The sequence below is a fragment of the Pristiophorus japonicus genome, chromosome 12 (genome assembly GCF_044704955.1).
Source record: "Pristiophorus japonicus isolate sPriJap1 chromosome 12, sPriJap1.hap1, whole genome shotgun sequence".
NCBI classification, from domain to species: Eukaryota; Metazoa; Chordata; class Chondrichthyes; family Pristiophoridae; genus Pristiophorus; species Pristiophorus japonicus.
Window position 1 is genome coordinate 125,870,589 of NC_091988.1, and position 20,187 is coordinate 125,890,775.

General features: G+C 49.5%; 1 protein-coding gene across 1 annotated transcript in view; it reads left to right on the plus strand.

The window, feature by feature from the left end:
• The window catches only part of sycp2 (synaptonemal complex protein 2), a 1,164,109-nt gene that overhangs the window by 398,028 nt on the left and 745,894 nt on the right, over positions 1-20,187 (plus strand). The window lies entirely within an intron of this gene.

A 20,187-nucleotide genomic window follows, 5' to 3' on the forward strand; every position in this document is an offset into this window, starting at 1 on the left:
TGAACTCAGCATGAAGGTCGAAGTTCGCAGAGCGTGATGTTAAGTCGGCATTGCTGTTACGCTCTCCATATTTACGTTTCCAGGACTATCGGCAGTGCTAAGGCCCTCGACAAAGTGGCGATGGCCAAGTCCCGCGACAGAGAAAAAAAAAGACTTACATTTATATAGTGCCTTTCATGACCACCGGACCTCTCAAAGCACTTTATAGCCAATAAAGTACCTTTTGAAATGTAGTCACTGTCGTAATGTGGGAAATGCGGCAGCCAATTTGCGCACAGCAGCTCCAACAAACAGCAATGTAATAATGACCAGATAATCTGTTTTGGTTATATTGATTGAGGGAAAAATGTTGGCCAGGACACCAGGGATAACTCCCCTACTGTTCTTCGAAAATAGTGCCATGGGATCTTTTACAGCCACCTGAGAGAGCAGATGGGGCATCGGTTTAACGTCTCATCCAAAAGAAGATCACTGCAGAGAAGGGCATTAGAGTGGCGGCCGCCATTTTTCGCCAGGATAGCGGAGAAAATGGGTGGCGCTAAGGTAAAAAATTTCTAAGCCAAGTTCTTCTGATTGTGGAGTCAGTGACGAACGGTCATCAATTTAAGATTGTTACTAAGAGAGTGAGGAGAGAGATTTGGAGAAATTTCTTTACGCAGAAGGTTGTTGGAGCGTAGAAAACTCTTGCACAAGGAATAATTGAGGTAAGACCATTGTATTATGGTTAAATATTTGAAGCAGAGGAAGATTTACAGCTATGGGGAGAGTACGGGGCAGGGGATTAGTTTTGGATTGCTTCAGCAAACAGCCAGCATAAACACGATAGGTCGAATGGCCTTCTTCTGTGCTGTAAATCTCGATGGTTCCATGGCTCCACAAAGTAAAGTGAAACAGACAGGTTAACATGTATATAATCCGAATAATTCTGATCAAGGACTACACCCAAAACATTGGGGGTGAAATTCCATAGCGCTGACAAAGGCGTACGGGCACCGTGATGTGTGAAATGGCCTCGCCCGATCAAGGAGCTCAGGCAGCCTGCTAAGGCAGTGTACATCTCTTAAAGGTGAGCTGCATTCTGATGATCCAAATTTTTTTTAAAGTGCTTCATCACTAACCCAAATGGCTCAACAGGCCAGGAATAGGGTAGCCACCACTCTCAGATGTAGCACTCTAGCTTTGTGCAGTGAGTCAACGCTGGAAGAGAGGTCCTCTACCCACAGGGGGCCAGGAGCCCCTCCAGAAAGAAGGATGTGGGACCAGATCACCGAGGTGTCACCCCCTGGCTCCAGTGCCCAAAGAAATGTCATGACCTCAGGCGAGTGGTGAAGGTCAGTGAATGCATCTTCAAAAGCTGTCTCCTACCAACTGCATCATTAGGAATATATAAGGACATTATTGCACTAGACAGGGTGAAGAAGAGATTTACTAGGATGCTGCCTGGAATGGAGAATCTTAGTTATGAGAGCAGATTGGGTAGGCTGGGTTTGTTGTCATTGGAACAGAGGAGGTTGAGAGGAGACCTCATTGAGGTGTTCAAAAGGGGTCTATTACGAGGGGGCATAGTGTTAAGGTGGTTGGAGGAAGGTTTAGAGGGGATTTGAGGGGGTCTTCTTTACGCAGAGGGTTGTGGGGATCTGGATCTCGTTGCCTGGAAGAATGGTGGATGCAGAAACCCTCACCACTTTTAAGAGATGGTTGGATGGGCACTTAAAGTGCAGTAACCTGCAGGGTTACGGACCTAGAGTTGGTAATTGGGATTAGACTGGATGACCTTTTGTTGGACGGAGCAGATAGAATGGTAAGTACTGCAGGGAATAGAATATGGCCAGAGTGATCTCCTGGACTAGTTTCGATCGCCTGGATGGGTCGGAGAGGAATTTTCCCAGATTTTTTTTCCCTAAATTGGCCTGAGTTTTTATCTGATTTTTGCCTCTCCCAGGAGATCACATGGCTCCGCTTGGGGTGGTTCAGTATAAGGGGTGTCGTAGTTGTGTGAGGCGGACTGGTTGGGCTGGGTGCTCTTTGCGGACACGATGGGCCGAAATGGCCTCCTTCTGCACTGTACATGTCTATGTTTCTATTAGCCTCACATAGTGCTGAATGCACCCCCCCCCCCCGCCTCCCCACAACAATCTCCACCAAACACGAGGCACACCTCACATTTCTAGTTTCACCTCACCCTCCTTGGAGGAGACGGTATTGGCCCTTCTTGGCAGGGGCATGGCCGATCCCTTGGTCAGCATGAGGGATGAAAGAATACAAGATGCCACTATCCTCATATGTTATCCTCCTTCTCACATCTCACTTCCCCCACATTCCACAATCTCTTCTGATTTACCTGCAGTGTTCCCCACTGAAAGTCAATAGACTTCCACCAGCCATGCTGCAGCCACTGGGGTGGCCCTGCTTACAAGCACGAGGAGGCAAAGGCACGCGCAAGACACTCACTAAGAGAATGCACAATGGTGATTAGTTGATCTTTTGATGTAATATATGAATAAAGTTGGATTGGAAAGTTTGCGTTGTGCTGGCTTCAAGATTCTGGCCAAAAGGACGCTGTGATGGCCAGTAACAGAAGAAAGGTAAAGTGTGGGCCAAATGTTGAAAGGGGAATTGGGGTTGTGGTCACTGGTACCGCAGGTGGATGATTCAATCTGGATGTCCCAGTCAGAAAGGGTGACCTCCTTCCATTTCCTCCTTTTCTGCTTCTGCTTCTTCCTCCTCTTCGTCTTCCTTCTTGTCTTCCCCTTCACCTCCCTCTGCGAGCAGCATGTCCCCTTTGCTGCATCTGCTCCATCTCCATGTCATGCTGCAGCCTAAGGGGCAGTGCAACTGGATCCCCAGGATCAGAGAGCTAGCGGTGATCTCAAAGACCTTCCTTTAAAGCCAAAGCCCTGCAAACGTCCAACAGCGCTCCTTGCACACTTTAACAACTTTTAAAATATCTTACACTAAGCCACTACTCAAATAAAATATAAAGAAACCAGTACAAAAGCAAAAATCTAAATGGCGTGCCTTTTACGAAGTGCTGGTAGAGGGTCCATTGTACAGCTGAACGCACGTTCTGCTGTGTGTGCTTTGGCGAGGGTGCTAAAAGGAGTGGCGACGTCCTAAATAGCATATTGTACGTCAATTCAGCAATGGATGCTGATTGGCGTCATGTTCTTTCTAATTACCATATTTTCAGCAAGCATGGAGCGGCAGCAATGCCGACCTGCCCAAACTGGCGGTTGCTGTGTTCTGCACCAGAAGCGAAGCAGCCACCATTTCTTCACCAAATTAGCCGGGGCTAATGGGACAAATTTCACGGCCATTGACTTTTCTCTTTTCTGATGCAAATGAATCGCTGTGAATTTCCAGTATTTTCTGTTTTTATTTACATCTATCTAGTTTTATTGTTCATATTCGACCTTGCTCCCAAAGGGGTGGTTCTTGAGAAATGTAAACATCTTTATTCACTTCATCATTCAAATAATGTGCTGAAATAAATTCAATGGTGTAAGTTTTTCCTCTGCACTGGTTTCTAGGCTTTGGGCGCCTGGGTGTGGAAAAGGAGATGGGGTGTTTCTCTGTGACACAAGTGTTATTGTCATATTGAATGGTCAAGGATAGACGGAGAATACGAATTGTGGAGATCCATTGGTATGGAGAAAGGATTCATGAGAAAGATATTATAAGTTCTTTGATGAAGCAAGAGAGTGTTGATGAGGGTAATGTGTTTGATGTATGTATGGGCTTTTAAAAGGCATCTGATAAAGTGTCATACAATAGAGTTGTTAGCAAAATTAAAGCTTATGGGATTAAAGGGACAATGGCAGCATGGATACAAAATTGGCTGACAGCTTTTCAGACTGGAGGGAAGTATACAGTAGTATACCAAGGGTTGGTATTAGGACCACTGCTCTTTTTGATATATATTAATGACCTGGACTTGGGTATACAGGGCATCATTTCAAAGTTTGCAGCAGACATGAATCTCAGAAATGTAGTAAACAGTGAGCAGGTTAGTAGCAAATTTCGGGAGGACGTAGACAGACTGATGAAATGGGCAAACACACGGTCGATGAAATTTCATGCAGAGAAGTGTAAAGTGATTCATTTTGGAAGGAAGAATGAAGAAAGGCAACATAAACTGAATGGTACAATTTTAAAGGGGATGCAGGATTAGATCATCCATCATCATAGGCAGTCCCTCGAAATGAGGATGACTTGCTTCCACGCCAAAAAAGGATAGTGTAGGGTGGAAGATGCCTGTGCGTGGATTTTTTTAACGTGTGGTGACCGTTGCACACCAACCACTACACGGGCTTGACAGAGCTAGGTCTTGGTCCAGTGGCAAGGGTTAACCAAGACAACTGAAGACCTGCTCTGCTGCACTGATCTAGTGTGCACACAATTGGAGTATGGGCTGGCCCGTGCAACAGTATGACGCCTAGAAATGACCATGTTCAATGTGTTAACATGTTCATCCATGAGCCAGAGGTTACAAGTTTCTAATGTTTATTTCCAAAGTCAGAATAAGTTACAAGAGCTGTTCTATAAAACAAATAAAGATCATTAACTGAGGTGGGCAAACCATGTTGTAGTTTCACCAGGACCCTGGTCTTTAGGTTCAAGATCTGGCGGTTTATGCACACAAATCTTTGAAGGTGTCAGGACAAGTTGATGAGGGTGTTTAAAAAGCATACGAGATCCTTGGCTTTATAAATAGATACATGGGGGAAAATTCATGTTTGCTAGCTACAATTAACGGCTGTTAGAAATGGCCGCAATGCTAACTGAGTGAAATTGGTCTGGGGGTCATGGAGATAGGTGGTGTAGTGCTCACCTTCTGTGCAACGCTGGCGTTACTGGAGGGATCTGAGACAAAGTTTCTGTGCAGGTCCAGCGTTGCAGCTTCCCACAGCCTCTGCGACAATGAAGAGGTCTGAGAATTAAAGTGGCCATGCATATTGAAGCAATACAAAACAAAATGCAGTGAATCAATACATTTTTCAGCCGTTTTTGCCTTTTAAGAAATATTCAATATTTAAAAATATTCAGCTGTTAAAGCTGAATTACGTTCCTAACCTGTGAGCTGTGGCTCAGTGGGTCGCACACTCTCTCTGAATTAGAATGTTGTAAGTGGTTTTGCCCTTGGTGGTTTCGAATCACCCCCCCCCCCCCCCCCTCACCTTACAACAGTTCTAGACCCCAGGAATTATAGTGGTGAACAGAATACTTAGTTATAGACAGATCTTTCGGTCTCAACCATCAAAATGCTTTAATTCAAGTTGAAGCACACACCTGGTTCCAGTAAAACACACCCTGGCGGTGTAAAACAAACACAGTACAACACACAACACTGGCCCGTCTGAACAGGCCCCTATCACAAAATACCCATGACTAAAACACCCCTGCTCGGCTCAATAGGGCACCACCGAATCTGTCCAGTACACTACGCGTATGCCTATGATCCGCGCAGAGCCTCCCCACTAAACCCCTAAGGCTTGGTTGGGACACACGACACCCCTTCACACTATGCGGTGGTCGAAAGGATCTGTGGGCTGGGAGAATGCTCACCAGTTACCCCTTTGGCTTACTCGCTGCTTCTCCCGATGAGGCATATCTTCTGGTTCTGTACCAATCTGTGGTTTCCAAGTCCCAGCTTCCCAGTCGAAATAGCGAGGCTCCCTGTGCTCGTAGATAAAGTTTTCTTCTCTCCGTCCCAGATGGAGTGCTCGGTCCTGGAATGCGTTGAACAAAGCAAGCAAGCAGAGAACCTTCTCTTACACCTGAAAAATGCTTGCTGAATCCTCGTGCCAAAAACCAACCCTTTGTCTGAGGCAGTCCAACTAACGAGCAACGACACACATCTTCGGCCTGTGCCTTTGTTTTTTTGTTATAAACAAATTAAACTTTGGAGAGTAAGCTTAAATCAAATTAAAATTTGGTTGCCGGGGGTGATGATGTACTCCAGTCCCTCTGGTGCCCACCTCTCGCGGAAGGCTGCGAACGTACCGGTGCTCCCATTACATGACTGCGTGCTCCATTTCCTTGGATGCCCTGGCTCGGATGTAACCGCAGAAGAGAGGCAGGCATTCCGCCCGCTGCCTGGACCGGTTGATGGCCACCTTGACCATGCCCAGGAGCAGTCCTACGAGGAGACCTTCCGACCTGCCCGCTCCCCTCCTCTGCCTTTGTTACCGGTCTCTTCCTGGGGGTAAAGGCTCCAACGAGTCTGGGTGGCCAAATAGCTTCCTTTGTCCTGAGGTTCTTGCGCTCCGGGGCACTCAGTCATTTCGATGGTTTGAGCACTGAACAGTTTATGTGATCTCTCACTGATGGATTCCCATTACATGACAAAAAGATCCTCCGTCTGCTTTCAGCTATCCCAGACTATCCCCGCCCACCTGATGTGTATTCCTGTGGAACATGCCTTGGCCTGTCCCAGTCATGCTGTCAGCTCTTTTGAAATATGAAAAAGCAATGTCCAAAACTTAAAGTCCAAAATCCTGAAGTCCGTGTCGATGTTTACGCCGATGCTGACAATCTTCGCCCCTTTGATATTTCAGGAATCCCTCTGGAATATCAAACGTCCGCTGGTGAAAAAACATTGTGGCCTCCAACCAACCCTATATACTTTACTGTTAAACACGCCAAATATATCTCTTAAAATACAACACGAAACACATTCGTACAACATATTTACAGAGAAAAACATTCAGGTTCAACCTTTAACCAAGGCCTCCCACCGATTCGGAGCGCCTTGCTTCACTTTTTGCAAGACAGCTGCAACAAATACATGACAATGAAAAACTACAATTACAAGAGTGTGCCAGCAAATCCGGACCCACGGAGGAACTTCTACATTTTAACAAAGGTCCCACCAGGGCTGGGAATTTATCTCTTTAATTTCCCCCCCCACCCCCGTGTTCTAATGTAAAATTATGTTTCTGTGAGAGCTCGACGGCTTTTATTAACGTTGTGAGGTGTTCAGGCAGAAAAGGAATCTGATATCCGAACTGTGTGATGTACTGCTGCAGCTTATAGATTGTGTCGTTCACCGTGATGTGTACCGTGGATGGCTCTGGGATTGGAAGGATGCGCTCTTGGGCCATTTGAACTTACTGGGTAAATGAGTTCCCGACACTCTCTCGGTAAATGAGTTCCCGCCACTCTCTGGGTAACCACGTTCTCGTCACACTCTGGGTAAATGAGTTCCCGACACTCTTTGGGTAAATGAGTTCCCGACACTCTCTGGGTAAATGAGTTCCCGACACTCTCTCGGTAAATGAGTTCCCGTCACTCTCTGGGTAAATGAGTCCCCGTCACTCTCTGGGTAACCACGTTCCCGTCACTCTCTGGGTAACCACATTCCCGACACTCTCTGGGTAAATGAGTTCCCGCCACTCTCTGGGTAAATGAGTTCCCGCTACTCTCTGGGTAAATGAGTTCCCGTCACTCTGGGTAAATGCGTTCCCGTCACTCTCGGGGTAAATGAGTTCCCTTCTCTCTATGGGTAACCACATTCCCGTCACTCTCTGTGTAAATGAGTTACCGCCACTCTCTGGGTAAATGAGTTCCTGCCACTCTCTCGGTAAATGTGTTCCCGTCACACTCTGGGTAAATGCGTTCCCGACACTCTGGGTAAAAGCGTTCCCGTCACTCTCTGGGTAAATGATTTCCCGTCACTCTCTGGGTAACCACATTCCCGTCACTCTCTGGGTAAATGAGCTCCCGTCACTCTCTGGGTAAATGAGTCCCCGTCACTCTCTGGGTAAATGAGTTCCCGACACTCTCTGGGTAAATGAGTTCCGTCACTCTCTGGGTAAATGAGTCCCCGTCACTCTCTGGGTAAATGAGTCCCCGTCACTCTCTGGGTAAATGAGTTCCCGACACTCTCTGGGTAAATGAGTTCCCTTCTCTCTCTGGGTAACCACATTCCCGTCACTCTCTGGGTAAATGAGTTACCGCCACTCTCTGGGTAAATGAGTTACCGCCACTCTCTGGTTAAATTAGTTCCCGTCACTCTATTGGTGAATGAGTCCCCGTCACTTTCTGGGTAACCATGTTCCCGTCACTCTCTGGATAAATGAGTTCCCGTCACTCTCTGGGTAACCACGTTCCCGTCACACTCTGGGTAAATGAGTTCCCGACACTCTCTGGGTTAATAAGTTCCCGACACACTGGGTAAATGAGTTCCCGCCACTCTCTCGGTAAATGTGTTCCCGTCACACTCTGGGTAAATGCGTTCCCGACACTCTGGGTAAATGCGTTTCCGTCACTCTCTGGGTAAATGATTTCCCGTCACTCTCTGGGTAAATGAGTTTCCGTCACTATCTGGGTAAATGAGTCCCCATCACTCTCTGGGCAAATGAGTCCCCGTCACTCTCTGGGTAACCACATTCCCGTCACTCTCTGGGTAAATGAGTTACCGCCACTCTCTGTGTAAATGAGTTACCGCCACTCTCTGGGTAAATGAGTTCCCGTCACTCTCTGGGTAAATGAGTACCCGCCACTCTCTGGGTAACCACATTCCCGTCACAGTCTGGGTAAATGAGTTCCTGACACTCTCTGGGTAAATGAGTTCCCGACACTCTGGGGAAATGAGCACCCGTCATTCTCTCGGTAAATGAGTTCCCGTCACTCTCTGGGTAAATGAGTTCCCGTCACACTCTGGGTAAATCAGTTCCCGACATTCTCTCGGTAAATGAGTTCCCGTCACACTCTGGGTAAATGAGTTCCCTTCACTCTGGGTAAATGCGTTCCCGTCACTCTCTGGGTAACTGAGTTCCCGTCACTCTCTGGGTAACCACATTCCCGACACTCTCTGGGTAAATGAATTCCCAGCACTCTCTGGGTAAATGAGTTACCGCCACTCTCTGAGTAAATGAGTTCCCGCCACTCTCTGGGTAAATGAGTTCCCGCCACTCTCTGGGTAAATGAGTTCCCGCCACTCTCTGGGTCAATGAGTTCCCGTCATTCTCTCGGTAAATGAGTCCCCGTCACTTTCTGGGTAACCACGTTCCCGTCACTCTCTGGGTAAATGAGTCCCCGTCACTTTCTGGGTAACCACGTTCCCGTCACTCTCTGGGTAACCACATTCCCGACACTCTCTGGGTAAATGAGTTCCCGCCACTCTCTGGGTAAATGAGTTCCCGCCACTCTCTGGGTAAATGAGTTCCCGTCACTCTGGGTAAATGCGTTCCCGTCACTCTCTGGGTAAATGAGTTCCCTTCTCTCTCTGGGTAACCACATTCCCGTCACTCTCTGGGTAAATGAGTGACCGCCACTCTCTGGGTAAATGAGTTACCGCCACTCTCTGGTTAAATGAGTTCCCTCCAGTCTCTGATAAATGAGTTCCCGTCACTCTCTCGGTAAATGAGTCCCCGTCACTTTCTGGGTAACCATGTTCCCGTCACTCTCTGGGTAAATGAGTTCCCGCCTCTCTCTGGGTAACCACGTTCCCGTCACACTCTGGGTAAATGAGTTCCCGCCACTCTCTGGGTAAATGAGTTCCCGCCACTCTCTGGGTAAATGAGTTCCCGTCACTCTGGGTAAATGAGTTCCCTTCTCTCTCTGGGTAACCACATTCCCGTCACTCTCTGGGTAAATGTGTGACCGCCACTCTCTGGGTAAATGAGTTCCCGTCACTCTCTGGGTAAATGAGTACCCGCCACTCTCTGGGTAACCACGTTCCCGTCACACTCTGGGTAAATGAGTTCCTGACACTCTCTGGGTAAATGAGTTCCCGACACTCTCTGGGGAAATGAGCACCCGTCACTCTCTCGGTAAATGAGTTCCCGTCACTCTCTGGGTAAATGAGTTCCCGTCACACTCTGGGTAAATCAGTTCCCGTCACTCTCTGGGTAAATGAGTACCCGCCACTCTCTGGGTAACCACGTTCCCGTCACACTCTGGGTAAATGAGTTCCCGACACTCTCTGGGTAAATGAGTTCCCTTTTCTCTCTGGGTAACCACATTCCCGTCACTCTCTGGGTAAATGAGTTCCTGCCACTCTCTCGGTAAATGAGTCCCCGTCACTCTCTGGGTAAATGAGTTCCCGACACTCTCTGGGTAAATGAGTTCCGTCACTCTCTGGGTAAATGAGTCCCCGTCACTCTCTGGGTAAATGAGTCCCCGTCACTCTCTGGGTAAATGAGTTCCCGACACTCTCTGGGTAAATGAGTTCCCTTTTCTCTCTGGGTAACCACATTCCCGTCACTCTCTGGGTAAATGAGTTACCGCCACTCTCTGGGTAAATGAGTTACCGCCACTCTCTGGTTAAATTAGATCCCGTCAATATTGGTGAATGAGTCCCCGTCACTTTCTGGGTAACCATGTTCCCGTCACTCTCTGGATAAATGAGTTCCCGTCACTCTCTGGGTAACCACGTTCCCGTCACACTCTGGGTAAATGAGTTCCCGACACTCTCTGGGTTAATAAGTTCACGACACACTCTGGGTAAATGAGTTCCCGCCACTCTCTGGGTAAATGAGTTCCCGCCACTCTCTGGGTAAATGAGTTCCCGTCACTCTGGGTAAATGCGTTCCCGTCACTCTCTGGGTAAATGAGTTCCCTTCTCTCTCTGCGTAACCACATTCCCGTCACTCTCTGGGTAAATGAGTGACCGCCACTCTTTGGGTAAATGAGTTACCGCCACTCTCTGGTTAAATGAGTTCCCGCCAGTCTCTGGGTAAATGAGTCCCCGTCACTTTCTGGGTAACCACGTTCCCGTCACTCTCTGGGTAACCACATTCCCGACATTCTCTGGGTAAATGAGTTCCCGCCACTCTCTGGGTAAATGAGTCCCCGTCACTTTCTGGGTAACCACGTTCCCGTCACTCTCTGGGTAACCACATTCCCGACACTCTCTGGGTAAATGAGTTCCCGCCACTCTCTGGGTAAATGAGTTCCCGCCACTCTCTGGGTAAATGAGTTCCCGTCACTCTGGGTAAATGCGTTCCCGTCACTCTCTGGGTAAATGAGTTCCCTTCTCTCTCTGCGTAACCACATTCCCGTCACTCTCTGGGTAAATGAGTGACCGCCACTCTCTGGGTAAATGAGTTACCGCCACTCTCTGGTTAAATGAGTTCCCGCCAGTCACTGATAAATGAGTTCCCGTCACTCTCTGGGTAAATGAGTCCCCGTCACTTTCTGGGTAACCACGTTCCCGTCACTCTCTGGGTAACCACATTCCCGACACTCTCTGGGTAAATGAGTTCCCGCCACTCTCTGGGTAAATGAGTCCCCGTCACTTTCTGGGTAAGCACGTTCCCGTCACTCTCTGGGTAACCACATTCCCGACACTCTCTGGGTAAATGAGTTCCCGCCACTCTCTGGGTAAATGAGTTCCCGTCACTCTGGGTAAATGAGTTCCCTTCTCTCTCTGGGTAACCACATTCCCGTCACTCTCTGGGTAAATGAGTGACCGCCACTCTCTGGGTAAATGAGTTACCGCCACTCTCTGGTTAAATGAGTTCCCGCCAGTCTCTGATAAATGAGTTCCCGTCACTCTCTCGGTAAATGAGTCTGCGTCACTTTCTGGGTAACCATGTTCCCGTAACTCTCTGGGTAAATGAGTTCCCGTCACTCTCTGGGTAAATGCGTTCCCGTCACAATCTGGCTAACTGAGTTCCCGCCACTCTCTGGGTAACCACGTTCCCGTCACACTCTGGGTAAATGAGTTCCCGACACTCTCTGGGTTAATGAGTTCCCGACACTCTCGGTAAATGAGCTCCCGTCACTCTCTGGGTAAATGAGTTCCTGTCACTCTGGGAAAATGAGTTCCCGTCACACTCTGGGTAAATATGTTCCCGTCACACTCTGGGTAAATGAGTTCCCGTCACTCTCTGGGTAAATGAGTACCCGCCACTCTCTGGGTAACCACGTTCCCGTCACACTCTGGGTAAATGAGTTCCTGACACTCTCTGGGTAAATGAGTTCCCGACACTCTCTGGGGAAATGAGCACCCGTCACTCTCTCGGTAAATGAGTTCCCGTCACTCTCTGGGTAAATGAGTTCCCGTCACACTCTGGGTAAATCAGTTCCCGTCACTCTCTGGGTAAATGAGTACCCGCCACTCTCTGGGGAACCACGTTCCCGTCACACTCTGGGTAAATGAGTTCCTGACACTCTCTGGGTAAATGAGTTCCTGACACTCTCTGGGGAATTGAGCACCCGTCACTCTCTCGGTAAATGAGTTCCCGTCACTCTCTGGGTAAATGAGTCCCCGTCACTTTCTGGGTAACCACATTCCCGTCACTCTCTGGGTAACCACATTCCCGACACTCTGGGTAAATGAGTTCCCGCCACTCTCTGGATAAATGAGTTCACGCCACTCTCTGGGTAAATGAGTTCCCGTCACTCTGGGTAAATGCGTTCCCGTCACTCTCTGGGTAAATGACTTCCCTTCTCTCTATGGGTAACCACATTCCCGTCACTCTCTGTGTAAATGAGTTACCGCCACTCTCTGGGTAAATGAGTTCCTGCCACTCTCTGGGTAAATGAGTCCCCGTCACTCTCTGGGTAAATGAGTCCGCGTCACTCTCTGGGTAAATGAGTCCCCGTCACTCTCTGGGTAAATGAGTTCCCGACACTCTCTGGGTAAATGAGTTCCCTTTTCTCTCTGGGTAACCACATTCCCGTCACTCTCTGGGTAAATGAGTTCCTGCCACTCTCTCGGTAAATGAGTCCCCGTCACTCTCTGGGTAAATGAGTTCCCGACACTCTCTGGGTAACCACGTTACCGTCACACTCTGGGTAAATGAGTTCCCGACACTCTCTGGGTTAATAATTCCCGACACACTGGGTAAATGAGTTCCCGCCACTCTCTCGGTAAATGTGTTCCCGTCACACTCTGGGTAAATGCGTTCCCGACACTCTGGGTAAATGCGTTCCCGTCACTCTCTGGGTAAATGATTTCCCGTCACTTTCTGGGTAAATGAGTTTCCGTCACTATCTGGGTAAATGAGTCCCCGTCACTCTCTGGGTAAATGAGTCCCCGTCACTCTCTGGGTAACCACATTCCCGTCACTCTCTGGGTAAATGAGTTACCGTCACACTCTGGGTAAATATGTTCCCGTCACACTCTGGGTAAATGAGTTCCCGTCACTCTCTGGGTAAATGAGTACCCGCCACTCTCTGGGTAACCACGTTCCCGTCACACTCTGGGTAAATGAGTTCCTGACACTCTCTGGGTAAATGAGTTCCCGACACTCTCTGGGGAAATGAGCACCCGTCACTCTCTCGGTAAATAAGTTCCCGTCACTCTCTGGGTAAATGAGTTCCCGTCACACTCTGGGTAAATCAGTTACCGACACTCTCTCGGTAAATGAGTTCCCGTCACACTCTGGGTAAATGAGTTCCCTTCACTCTGGGTAAATGCGTTCCCGTCACTCTCTGGGTAACTGAGTTCCCGTCCTCTCTGGGTAACCACATTCCCGACACTCTCTGGGTAAATGAGTTCCCGCCACTCTCTGGGTCAATGAGTTCCCGTCATTCTCTGGGTCAATGAGTTCCCGTCATTCTCTCGGTAAATGAGTACCCGTCACTTTCTGGGTAACCACGTTCCCGTCACTCTCTGGGTAAATGAGTCCCCGTCACTTTCTGGGTAACCACGTTCCCGTCACTCTCTGGGTAACCACATTCCCGACACTCTCTGGGTAAATGAGTTCCCGCCACTCTCTGGGTAAATGAGTTCCCGCCACTCTCTGGGTAAATGAGTTCCCGTCACTCTGGGTAAATGCGTTCCCGTCACTCTCTGGGTAAATGAGTTCCCTTCTCTCTCTGGGTAACCACATTCCCGTCACTCTCTGGGTAAATGAGTGACCACCACTCTCTGGGTAAATGAGTTACCGCCACTCTCTGGTTAAATGAGTTCCCGCCAGTCTCTGATAAATGAGTTCCCGTCACTCTCTCGGTAAATGAGTCCCCGTCACTTTCTGGGTAACCATGTTCCCGTCACTCTCTGGGTAAATGAGTTCCCGTCATTCTCTGGGTAAATGCGTTCCCGTCACAATCTGGCTAAATGAGTTCCCGCCACTCTCTGGGTAACCACGTTCCCGTCACACTCTGGGTAAATGAGTTCCCGACACTCTCTGGGTAAATGAGTTCCCGACACTCTGGGGAAATGAGCACCCGTCACTCTCTCGGTAAATGAGTTCCCGTCACTCTCTGGGTAAATGAGTTCCCGTCACACTCTGGGTAAATCAGTTCCCGACACTCTCTGGGTAACCACATTCCCGTCACTCTCTGGGTAAATGAGTTACCGCCACTCTCTGTGTAAATGAGTTACCGCCACTCTCTGGGTAAATGAGTTCCTGCCACTCTCTCGGTAAATGTGTTCCCGTCACACTCTGGGTAAATGCGTTCCCGACACTCTGGGTAAATGCGTTCCCGTCACTCTCTGGGTAAATGATTTCCCATCACTCTCTGGGTAAATGAGTTTCCGTCACTATCTGGGTAAATGAGTCCCCATCACTCTCTGGGTAAATGAGTCCCCGTCGCTCTCTGGGTAGCCACATTCCCGTCACTCTCTGGGTAAATGAGTTACCGCCACTCTCTGGGTAAATGAGTTACCGCCACTCTCTGGGTAAATGAGTTCCCATCACTCTCTGGGTAAATGAGTACCCGACACTCTCTGGGTAACCACATTCCCGTCACAGTCTGGGTAAATGAGTTCCTGACACTCTCTGGGTAAATGAGTTCCCGACACTCTGGGGAAATGCGCACCCGTCACTCTCTCGGTAAATGAGTTCCCGTCACTCTCTGGGTACATGAGTTCCCGTCACACTCTGGGTAAATCAGTTCCCGACACTCTCTCGGTAAATGAGTTCCCGACACACTCTGGGTAAATGAGTTCCCTTCACTCTGGGTAAATGCGTTCCCGTCATTCGCTGGGTAACTGAGTTCCCGTCACTCTCTGGGTAACCACATTCCCGACACACTCTGGGTAAATGAATTTCCGTCACTCTCTGGGTAAATGAGTTTCCGTCACTCTCTGGGTAAATGAGTTCCCGACACGCTCTGGGTAAATGAGTTCCCGCCACTCTCTGGGTAACCACGTTCTCGTCACACTCTGGGTAAATGAGTTCCCGACACTCTTTGGGTAAATGAGTTCCCGACACTCTCTGGGTAATTGAGTTCCCGACACTCTCTGGGTAAATGAGGTCCCGTCACTCTCTGGGTAAATGAGTTCCTGTCACTCTGGGTAAATGAGTTGCCGTCACACTCTGGGTAAATGAGTTCCTGCCACTCGCTCGGTAAATGCGATCCCGTCACACTCTGGGTAAATGCGTTCCCGTCACAATCTGGATAAATGCGTTCCCGACACACTCTCGGTAAATGAGTTCCCGTCACACTCTGGGTAAATGAGTTCCCGCCACTCGCTCGGCAAATGCGTTCCCGTCACACTCTGGGTAAATGCGTTCCCGACACACTCTGGGTAAATGAGTTCCCGACACTCGCTCGGCAAATGCGTTCCCGTCACACTCTGGGTAAATGAGTTCCCGCCACTCGCTCGGCAAATGCGTTCCCGTCACACTCTGGGTAAATGAGTTCCCGCCACTCGTTCGGCAAATGCGTTCCCGTCACACTCTGGGTAAATGCGTTCCCGATACACTCTCGGTAAATGAGTTCCAGTCACACCTCTGGGTAAATGAGTTCTCGTCACTCTGGGTAAATGCGTTCCCGTCACTCTCTGGGTAAATGAATTCCCGCTACTCTCTGGGTAAATGAGTTCCCGCCACTCTCTGGGTAAATGAGTTCCCGACACTCTCTGGGTAAATGAGTCCCCGTCACTTTCTGGGTAAATGAGTTCCCGACACTCTCTGGGTAAATGAGTCCCCGTCACTTTCTGGGTAACCACGTTCCCGTCACTCTCTGGGTAACCACATTCCCGACACTCTCTGGGTAAATGAGTTCCCGCCACTCTCTGGGTAAATGAGTTCCCGCCAATCTCTGGGTAAATGAGTTCCCGTCACTCTGGGTAAATGCGTTCCCGTCACTCTCTGGGTAAATGAGTTCCCTTCTCTCTCTGGGTAACCACATTCCCGTCACTCTCTGGGTAAATGAGTTACCGCCACTCTGGGTAAATGAGTTACCGCCACTCTCTGGTTAAATGAGTTCCCGTCACTCTATTGGTGAATGAGTCCCCGTCACTTTCTGGGTAACCATATTCCCGTCACTCTCTGGATAAATGAGTTCCCGTCACTCTCTGGGTAACCACGTTCCCGTCACACTCTGGGTAAATGAGTTCCCGACACTCTCTGGGTTAATAAGTTCCCGACACACTCTGGGTAAATGAGTTCCCGCCACTCTCTCGGTAAATGTGTTCCCGTCACACTCTGGGTAAATGCGTTCCCGACACTCTGGGTAAATGCGTTCCCGTCACTCTCTGGGTAAATGAGTTCCCGACACGCTCTGGGTAAATGAGTTCCCGCCACTCTCTGGGTAACCACGTTCTCGTCACACTCTGGGTAAATGAGTTCCCGACACTCTTTGGGTAAATGAGTTCCCGACACTCTCTGGGTAATTGAGTTCCCGACACTCTCTGGGTAAATGAGGTCCCGTCACTCTCTGGGTAAATGAGTTCCTGTCACTCTGGGTAAATGAGTTGCCGTCACACTCTGGGTAAATGAGTTCCTGCCACTCGCTCGGTAAATGCGATCCCGTCACACTCTGGGTAAATGCGTTCCCGTCACAATCTGGATAAATGCGTTCCCGACACACTCTCGGTAAATGAGTTCCCGTCACACTCTGGGTAAATGAGTTCCCGCCACTCGCTCGGCAAATGCGTTCCCGTCACACTCTGGGTAAATGCGTTCCCGACACACTCTGGGTAAATGAGTTCCCGACACTCGCTCGGCAAATGCGTTCCCGTCACACTCTGGGTAAATGAGTTCCCGCCACTCGCTCGGCAAATGCGTTCCCGTCACACTCTGGGTAAATGAGTTCCCGCCACTCGTTCGGCAAATGCGTTCCCGTCACACTCTGGGTAAATGCGTTCCCGATACACTCTCGGTAAATGAGTTCCAGTCACACCTCTGGGTAAATGAGTTCTCGTCACTCTGGGTAAATGCGTTCCCGTCACTCTCTGGGTAAATGAATTCCCGCTACTCTCTGGGTAAATGAGTTCCCGCCACTCTCTGGGTAAATGAGTTCCCGACACTCTCTGGGTAAATGAGTCCCCGTCACTTTCTGGGTAAATGAGTTCCCGACACTCTCTGGGTAAATGAGTCCCCGTCACTTTCTGGGTAACCACGTTCCCGTCACTCTCTGGGTAACCACATTCCCGACACTCTCTGGGTAAATGAGTTCCCGCCACTCTCTGGGTAAATGAGTTCCCGCCAATCTCTGGGTAAATGAGTTCCCGTCACTCTGGGTAAATGCGTTCCCGTCACTCTCTGGGTAAATGAGTTCCCTTCTCTCTCTGGGTAACCACATTCCCGTCACTCTCTGGGTAAATGAGTTACCGCCACTCTGGGTAAATGAGTTACCGCCACTCTCTGGTTAAATGAGTTCCCGTCACTCTATTGGTGAATGAGTCCCCGTCACTTTCTGGGTAACCATATTCCCGTCACTCTCTGGATAAATGAGTTCCCGTCACTCTCTGGGTAACCACGTTCCCGTCACACTCTGGGTAAATGAGTTCCCGACACTCTCTGGGTTAATAAGTTCCCGACACACTCTGGGTAAATGAGTTCCCGCCACTCTCTCGGTAAATGTGTTCCCGTCACACTCTGGGTAAATGCGTTCCCGACACTCTGGGTAAATGCGTTCCCGTCACTCTCTGGGTAAATGATTTCCCGTCACTCTCTGGGTAAATGAGTTTCCGTCACTATCTGGGTAAATGAGTCCCCGTCACTCTCTGGGTAAATGAGTCCCCGTCACTCTCTGGGTAACCACATTCCCGTCACTCTCTGGGTAAATGAGTTACCGCCACTCTCTGGGTAAATGAGTTCCCGCCACTCTCTGGGTAAATGAGTTCCCGTCACTCTCTGGGTAACCACATTCCCGTCACAGTCTGGGTAAATGAGTTCCTGACACTCTCCAGGTAAATGAGTTCCCGACACTGTGGGGAAATGAGCACCCATCACTCTCTCGGTAAATGAGTTCCCGTCACTCTCTGGGTAAATGAGTTCCCGTCACACTCTGGGTAAATCAGTTCCCGACACTCTCTCGGTAAATGAGTTCCCGTCACACTCTGGGTAAATGAGTTCCCTTCACTCTGGGTAAATGCGTTCCCGTCACTCTCTGGGTAACTGAGTTCCCGTCACTCTCTGGGTAACCACATTCCCGACACTCTCTGGGTAAATGAGTTACCGCCACTCTCTGGGTAAATGAGTTCCCGCCACTCTCTGGGTAAATGAGTTCCCGCCACTCTCTGGGTAAATGAGTTCCCGCCACTCTCTGGGTCAATGAGTTCCCGTCATTCTCTCTGTAAATGAGTCCCCGTCACTTTCTGGGTAACCACGTTCCCGTCACTCTCTGGGTAACCACATTCCCGACACTATCTGGGTAAATGAGTTCCCGCCACTCTCTGGGTAAATGAGTTCCCGCCACTCTCTGGGTAAATGAGTTCCCGTCACTCTGGGTAAATGCGTTCCCGTCACTCTCTGGGTAAATGAGTTCCCTTCTCTCTCTGGGTAACCACATTCCCGTCACTCTCTGGGTAAATGAGTGACCGCCACTCTCTGGGTAAATGAGTTACCGCCACTCTCTGGTTAAATGAGTATCTGCCAGTCTCTGATAAATGAGTTCCCGTCACTCTCTCGGTAAATGAGTCCCCGTCACTTTCTGGGTAACCATGTTCCCGTCACTCTCTGGGTAAATGAGTTCCCGTCACTCTCTGGGTAAATGCGTTCCCGTCACAATCTGGCTAAATGAGTTCCCGCCACTCTCTGGGTAACCACGTTCCCGTCACACTCTGGGTAAATGAGTTCCCGACACTCTCTGGGTTAATGAGTTCCCGACACTCTCGGTAAATGAGCTCCCGTCACTCTCTGGGTAAATGAGTTCCTGTCACTCTGGGAAAATGAGTTCCCGTCACACTCTGGGTAAATATGTTCCCGTCACACTCTGGGTAAATGAGTTCCCGTCACTCTCTGGGTAAATGAGTACCCGCCACTCTCTGGGTAACCACGTTCCCGTCACACTCTGGGTAAATGAGTTCCTGACACTCTCTGGGTAAATGAGTTCCCGACACTCTCTGGGGAAATGAGCACCCGTCACTCTCTCGGTAAATGAGTTCCCGTCACTCTCTGGGTAAATGAGTTCCCGTCACACTCTGGGTAAATCAGTTACCGACACTCTCTCGGTAAATGAGTTCCCGTCACACTCTGGGTAACCACGTTCCCGTCACACTCTGGGTAAATGAGTTCCTGACACTCTCTGGGTAAATGAGTTCCTGACACTCTCTGGGGAAATGAGCACCCGTCACTCTCTCGGTAAATGAGTTCCCGTCACTGTCTGGGTAAATGAGTCCCCGTCACTTTCTGGGTAACCACATTCCCGTCACTCTCTGGGTAACCACATTCCCGACACTCTCTGGGTAAATGAGTTCCCGCCACTCTCTGGGTAAATGAGTTCACGCCACTCTCTGGGTAAATGAGTTCCCGTCACTCTGGGTAAAGGCGTTCCCGTCACTCTCTGGGTAAATGAGTTCCCTTCTCTCTATGGGTAACCACATTCCCGTCACTCTCTGTGCAAATGAGTTACCGCCACTCTCTGGGTAAATGAGTTCCTGCCACTCTCTCGGTAAATGTGTTCCCGTCACACTCTGGGTAAATGCGTTCCCGACACTCTGGGTAAATGCGTTCCCGTCACTCTCTGGGTAACCACATTCCCGACACTCTCTGGGTAAATGAGTTCCCGCCACTCTCTGGGTCAATGAGTTCCCGTCATTCTCTGGGTCAATGAGTTCCCGTCATTCTCTCGGTAAATGAGTACCCGTCACTTTCTGGGTAACCACGTTCCCGTCACTCTCTGGGTAAATGAGTCCCCGTCACTTTCTGGGTAACCACGTTCCCGTCACTCTCTGGGTAACCACATTCCCGACACTCTCTGGGTAAATGAGTTCCCGCCACTCTCTGGGTAAATGAGTTCCCGCCACTCTCTGGGTAAATGAGTTCCCGCCACTCTCTGGGTCAATGAGTTCCCGTCATTCTCTCTGTAAATGAGTCCCCGTCACTTTCTGGGTAA